This window comes from Pelmatolapia mariae, linkage group LG8, assembly GCF_036321145.2.
Source record: "Pelmatolapia mariae isolate MD_Pm_ZW linkage group LG8, Pm_UMD_F_2, whole genome shotgun sequence".
In the NCBI taxonomy this organism is placed as follows: domain Eukaryota; kingdom Metazoa; phylum Chordata; class Actinopteri; order Cichliformes; family Cichlidae; genus Pelmatolapia; species Pelmatolapia mariae.
Genome location: NC_086234.1, coordinates 16132704 through 16139445, shown reverse-complemented (window position 1 = coordinate 16139445; position 6742 = coordinate 16132704). Strand labels below are relative to the sequence as shown.

General features: G+C 46.9%; 1 long non-coding RNA gene across 1 annotated transcript; it reads left to right on the top strand.

Moving 5' to 3' along the window:
• The first annotated feature begins 4853 nt into the window (after positions 1 to 4853).
• Positions 4854 to 5301, top strand: LOC134632588 (uncharacterized). The gene is made up of 2 exons (XR_010094543.1): positions 4854 to 5049; positions 5133 to 5301. It is a non-coding gene; the product is annotated as an uncharacterized LOC134632588 (long non-coding RNA).
• The last annotated feature ends 1441 nt before the right edge of the window (positions 5302 to 6742 follow it).

The following is a 6742-nucleotide window of genomic DNA, read 5'->3' as shown; positions in this document are numbered from 1 at the left end:
ATGAAGGTGTCTGTGGCAACCAAGCGCTACCTTCTCAAGATCCGTGTCAACACCTCAAGAGGAACTTTAAAGCCTCACCAGTTAGTCTGCTATGGTCTTGACAAGATTGCTGAAGTGGAAAGACATGTTCCACCTCAGAAGCTACAGAAGATCTTCCCTGACGTCCCTCTCCAAGACCTCATCAGACCCAGAGAGATCCAGCTTCTAATCAGCCATAAAGAAGGCCAGCTGGCGCCCCAAAGGATCCGCTCCATCGGTGACCTGGTGCTCTGGGACGGTCCACTTGGCAAGACAATCGGGGGCACGCATCCAGACCTCTTTGAGGAAGTCACCTTGATGGCCCACACCTCCAAGACTCACTTCGCAAGATCAATGAGAGCTGCTGCATTCAAGTACCAAGAGTTCACTAAAGACCTAGCTTCCTGTCAGCATCCTGATTACCCTGAGACTCTATCCACCACAGCTACCAGCAGCAGAGACTTTCTGAAGTGGTGGAGGTGGGAAAGCATCGGAGCCGCTTGCCAGCCGAGATGTGGAGGGTGTCGTTGTGGGAACTGCCAGCCAGGAGGTAAAGAAATGACGCTCGCTGAAGAGAGGGAGATGGAGATCGTGAGGAATGGCCTGACTTATTCAACTGGAGATGACCACAGCAGTGAACCGCATTGGCATGCCAAGTACCCATGGGTAGAAGATCCAGCAACCTTGCCAAATAACAGGAAAGCAGTAGAAGCAACATTCATCAGAACCGAGATGAAGCTATCTAAAGAACCTGAATGGAAGACGGCCTATGCTGCACAAGTCCATGAGATGGTAAACCGCAGAGCTGCAGTGAAGCTGTCCAGAGAAGTCCTGCAGAGTTGGACTGGGCCAGTATGGTATATAAGCCACCTCATCGCGCCAAATCCACACTCAGTCTCTACCCCAGTGAGGTTGGTGTGGAACAGCAGCCAAAAGTACAGAGGCCTCAGCCTGAATGACATCCTCATCAAAGGTCCTGATGTCCTGAACCCGATAAGAGTTGTCCTGCTGAGGTTCCGAGCTGGTGTCTACGCTGCCCTTGGTGACATCCGCAAGATGTACAACTCTGTCTGGCTGGAAGATCGAGAGGTCCACTTACACAGATTCTTGTGGCGTGACACAGAAGATGCAGACATAGAAGACTATGCCATAACAAGAGTCAACATTGGAGACAAACCTGCTGGTTGCATAGCCCAAGTCGCCATGAGAGAAACTGCAAACCTACCTTCATTCAGTCGCTTCACAGAAGAGAAACGTGTGCTGGAAGAAGATGCTTATGTCGACGACATCCTGACATCACACAATGACCTCGACCATCTGAGACACCTAACAGCCAACATCGAGCACATCCTGAGAGCTGGAGGATTCTACATGAAGCCTTGGGTCTACTCCAGTCAAAGTGGGAGGGAGGAGTCAAAGGAAGAGTTGCCTCGATCAGAGCCAAAGACTATGATCCTGCCAAACCAGCTGACGGAAGATGACAACAAAGCCCTTGGCCTTGGCTACACCATCAATGATGACAAACTTCATGTCATGGTTGCAGTTAACTTTTCAAAGAAAAGGAGGAAAATGAGCCTTGGTCAAGACCTGCTCAGGGAAGAAGTCAGAGAGCAAACACCTGATCCACTCACCAGGCGAGAACTGCTAAGCCAAGTCTCCGGCCTATATGACCCACTTGGGCTTGTGACTCCTGTCAAACAGAAGGGTGCCATCCTGGTAAGGAGAGCTTTCCAAGAAGCAAAAGTAAAATACTGCTTCGAAGACACATGGGACGCAGCCTTGTCTGAAGGTCTCCGAGAAGACGCCATAAAGCTTCTGGAAGAGTATGCTGACCTGAAGAAACTGCATTTCACTAGAGCCCTGACTCCACCAGATCCCTGTACAGAGCCCAGTGCCATCACGTTCTCTGATGGCAGTGAACACGCATATGGCGCAGTGATGTACCTTCGCTGGAGTTGCAGCCATAGTGTCATCGTGAGACTAGTAGAGTCTAAAGCCAAACTGACGCCTCTCAACCATAAAGGCGATCCTGTTAAAGCAGAGATGTGTGGCGCCGTCTTTGCTGCCCGTCTGAAGACCTACTTCCAGAGGCACTGCAGAATCCAGGTCAAAAAATGGTACCACCTCGTCGACAGCCAGACTGTCCTGGGTGCAATCCAGCGTGAGAGCTACGGTTTCCAGACCTTCTTTGCAAACCGTGTTGGTGAAATCCAGAGTAGCACTGATGTCCAAGATTGGTGGTGGATTCCCGGGTCAGCAAACATTGCAGACATTCTCACCAGAGGGGCCAGTCCAAATGCCCTAACCGAGGACTCCGAGTGGCAGTCGGGTCCAAAGTTTCCCCAACTTCCTGAAGATGAGTGGCTGAAGAAATCTGCCGGAGAAGTCGCTGCACAAGCTCGAGAAAAGGTCACAAAGCTGCAGAAAAAGGCTTTTGTTGCGGCCCTTACCAGAATCCACACCAATGCAGCTCAGGACTCAGTACACGTAGAGTCGAGAAGACCACTGGCAGGAGTAGCAACCCAACAGCTAATCGACGAAAGGCGATTCAGCAACCTGAGAAGGCTGATTGGGACCGTGGCGTGGGTCTGGAGGGTTGCCAAAAAGTTCATGAGATCAAAGACCAGAGACCAAGAAAAGTGGGAGGTAGTACCATCTTCGGGTATCCTCACAGTCAACGAGAGACGAGATGCTTTTCGAGACCTTTGCCTAGCAGCACAAGAGGGCGTCAGCTTCCCAAGCACCACAACAGACAGACTAGTCGTTTACAGAGACCAAACAAGTGGACTTATAGTTTGTGGTGGCAGAATCCAGACCTTCAAAGAAGACCGCAAAGCCGTTCCCCTTCTACCATTCCAAGCCTGGTTATCCACCCTCCTTGCCAGAGAAGCACACAGCGAGGGACATGACGGAGTGGCAGGAACCTTACTGCGGATGAGAAAGAAGGCTTGGGTTGTCAGAGGAAGAATTATTGCCCAAAAGGTCGTGGACCAGTGCATCATCTGCAAGAAGGCAAAGGCAAGAACCTGTAAGCAAGTAATGGGAGACTTACCTGAAGAGAGGTCAAATCCTGCTGCACCATTCGAATTCACATCTGTCGACCTGTTTGGACCCTATCACGTGAGGGATGATGTCAAGAGAAGAGTGACCATGAAAGTTTGGGGAGTTGTGTTTTGCTGTATGGCAAGCCGAGCCATTCATGTCGAACTAGCAAGCACACTATCAACAGAGAGCTTTCTGCTTGCCTACCAGAGGTTCACTTCTGTCCGAGGCCATCCCCGAAAAATCTGGTCAGATCCTGGCACAAACTTTGTCGGCGCCAAACCTGTATTAAAAGAAATGTATGCTTACCTGAGACAACAAAACAAGGAGTCGCTTGAAGAATACTCTGCCAAAAATGAGACCACCTGGGCATGGAAGATTCTTCCCGCTGACTCGCCTCACCGAAACGGGGCCGCCGAAGCCGCTGTCAGAGTTACAAAGAGAGCTCTTCATACACTTGGCAATGTGGAGGCTCTTACCTTCAGTGAGTTTCTGACAGCACTCCAGCTAGCTGCCAACCTTGCAAATGAGAGACCCATTGATGCCAGAATTCAGAGCCAAGAAGATCGCATTGACTACATCACGCCGAATAATCTGTTGCTTGGTCGAGCCTCACAAAGTGGTGACTTCAAAACCATTGACTTCACAAATTATCCTTTCAAAAGGCTTAAAGAAGTACAAACCATAGTCAGCAACTTCTGGAAGTCTTGGAGCCAACTCGCTGGACCAAACCTGTTCATCCGCAGTAAGTGGCATACTGCAGAGAGAAACATTGCTGTTGGAGACATAGTTTGGCTCTGCGACCAAAATGCCCTGAGAGGGCAGTTCAGACTCTCAAAAGTCATCAGCGTGAATCCTGATTCCAGAGGGATCGTTCGAGATGTGCATGTGAGGGTCTCTCCAAGTTCCAGCATTGCAGTCCAGAGTCCAAAATCCGCTACCAGAAGTCCTGAGCTGAGTACCATTTTGCATCGGGACATCCGGGGTCTTGTGGTCCTTTTACCGGTGGAAGAACAAGCCAGGGACCAGCCCACCTAAGTGCGATCTTTCCAGGCAGTGCTGAGCAAAGATCGAGTGGGAGGTGTTGCGCTGACCTAGTAGGTGTGGCTGTTGCTCTTCTCTTCCTCCTCCTGCCCACTACCTGCTCTGTGCTGCTGCTGATTGGACCTTGTGTGCAATCTACAACTAAGCACGGCCTGGTGTGCACCGCTCCGCCAGGTGAGCTGAATTAGAGCAATCAAGGGCGGGCGTGCCTAGTAAGCCTTAAAATGCATGCAGCAGTCATTTGACCCGTGTGCGACATACTGAGAGGACAGCAAACAAGGCACAATTCACTTTGCACTGTGAGGAAGACTTTGAGCTAGACGGGCTATCGGTAAGCTCTTGGACTCATATTTTCTGCTTATATGTTTGGGACCTATGGAAGCTCAATTGTGTGTATTTATGCATTGGGAAATAGTTACTGCATTTAAGTTTAAAAAATTATATTGATATTAAGGAATGTTTAAGTTTGAACAAATTGTTTATGTCGATAGTGTTTCCCACATATTTATGTTAATTAATACTAAAAATAGCTATCCCAAATCCTTGGTTAAATCTTAAAACTAGTGTAAATGTCACGGATCCGGCTCTGGGGACTCGGGGTCCGTGGGCAGTGGGGACTATGACTATTTTTGTTATTAGTATTATCATTATTATTATTATTATTATTATTATTGTTATTATTTTTGTCATTACTATTATTATTTGGTGTGTTCTCTGCACTGCCCCTGTGCGCATCTGTGTGTAGGCAGGTATGTGTGTGTGTGTTGCCTTTCTTCTGTGGCCAAGTTACAGGCACCTTCAGCCCTGGGGGCGTGGCCTGACTTGAGGGCTGGCCACACCCGAGGTCCTTGCCGCACACCTGCTCCTCATCTGGGCTCGTCGGGGAAGCTATTTAGATGAGCGATGGAGCTTCCACCGACGCTGGATTATTGCGTTTGACTACACGTCAGTCTTCAAGCACAGTCAAGTGTGAGTGTATGCCTGCTGGAATAAGTGTGTAATGGCTGTCTCTATTGTTGTCCCCTCAGGAGGAGTGTGGGACGAGAAGGAGCAGTGAGCACGAGGAGTGCAGGGACACTGGGGCAGAGAGCACTACACGGAGACTTTTGGGAAGAAGACACTACACGGGAGTCTGGGAAACTGGGGATTTACTGTTGTTTACTTCACCACCTTGTAAATAAACACTGCTGCACTGTAGAGTCCGGCGTTTGGGTCCTATTTCCCCATCTCCCCACGGTCTGCCTACACAGACCCTGACAGTAAATATGTTTGGTTTAATTTAAGGAAAATAATTCTTTGTAAAAGAAAATCCTTAGTTAAAAGTTTCTATTAAAAATATTTGCAAACTCTAAAATGTATACTTTAAAAATGTAATTGTTTATGTAAAGTGTACATTGCAAGGTAGACACACTTTGTATATTTGAAAACCACAGTTTATTTCATCTTCGTTGTTTGAAATTACTCAGTTCTGTGATTAAAAAACCAATGTTAAATGGCTTTACTGAAGTGTATATATTTATGTTATTTTATTTGTATTCTGTATAATGCATTTAATTTAACTGGATGATTAATGAAATGTTCTTTATCTTTGTGTTCAAAGGTTTTTCACCTATTTAACTATCTACCTAGCTATCTAACTACCTTATTGACTGCATGATCCTGAAATTGGTCAGAAATAAATTTGAGTGAAATTCAAAGTCTGGTCTTTTTCAAGTGTGGGCACCTCACAGACAGAAAACACTTGACAATGCCCTCTCTATTTTTAGTTTCCATGCCGGTGGAAACCCAAACAAAACATGCATTAAGAGGCTCTAATGTCTGTGTCTCAATCTCGCGGCCCACGTCACCTCTACTTGCGGCATAATGACGTGAAGAAATATTTTTAAAAATTATTCACAAAAATTATTTAATATGAAGGCAATAGGCAGAGTGTTACAGGCATTGCCTTAAATAATGTAGCCTCATGGGCAGTGTAGTCCATGCTGCAGGGAGAATGGACTGCCATACCCGTTATGCGTCTGTGAGCACCAGGGAGGGAGAAAAAGAGTAGAAAAGTACGAACTGTCACCGAGCAGAAACGGGAGATGGAAGCATGTAAATATAATAATAACCACTGCAGCCAAAAAGAGTGCCTGACGAGCCAAGTTGTAAGTAAGCTATTAAGACTCAACTGTACGCTGTGTTCGTGTTTTCCTCCGAAACATTAAGTTCCGTTGGAGCAGCCTTTCAACGCCTCTCTCTGTCTCTCGCTAGCAAAGTTGACCAAGACAGCAAAATAAAGCTAGTTTTCAGCTACGAGCCCGACATGAACCCCGAAGTATTAGCCAGAGGTCCCTTTACAGTTTCACGCCTTTATGGTTCGGAGCCGCGAACCTGTTTTACAGGTGCGGAATAGTTTTCTACGGGAGATCGCTGCAAAAAGTGCAGCCTTGCCTAATGCCAACCTACTGTTACTCATTTTATATTAAGATTTAAAATCTAGTTGGTATTGGTATGGTAAATAACCTTCAGTAACAGCAATAAATCACAGCAATAGTACATTCATGTAGTTGTAAAAAGCATGATAATATATTAAGTAATCCAAAGTATTCAGAATACGTTACTCTCATTGAGTAACGTAACGGAATACGTTACAAAA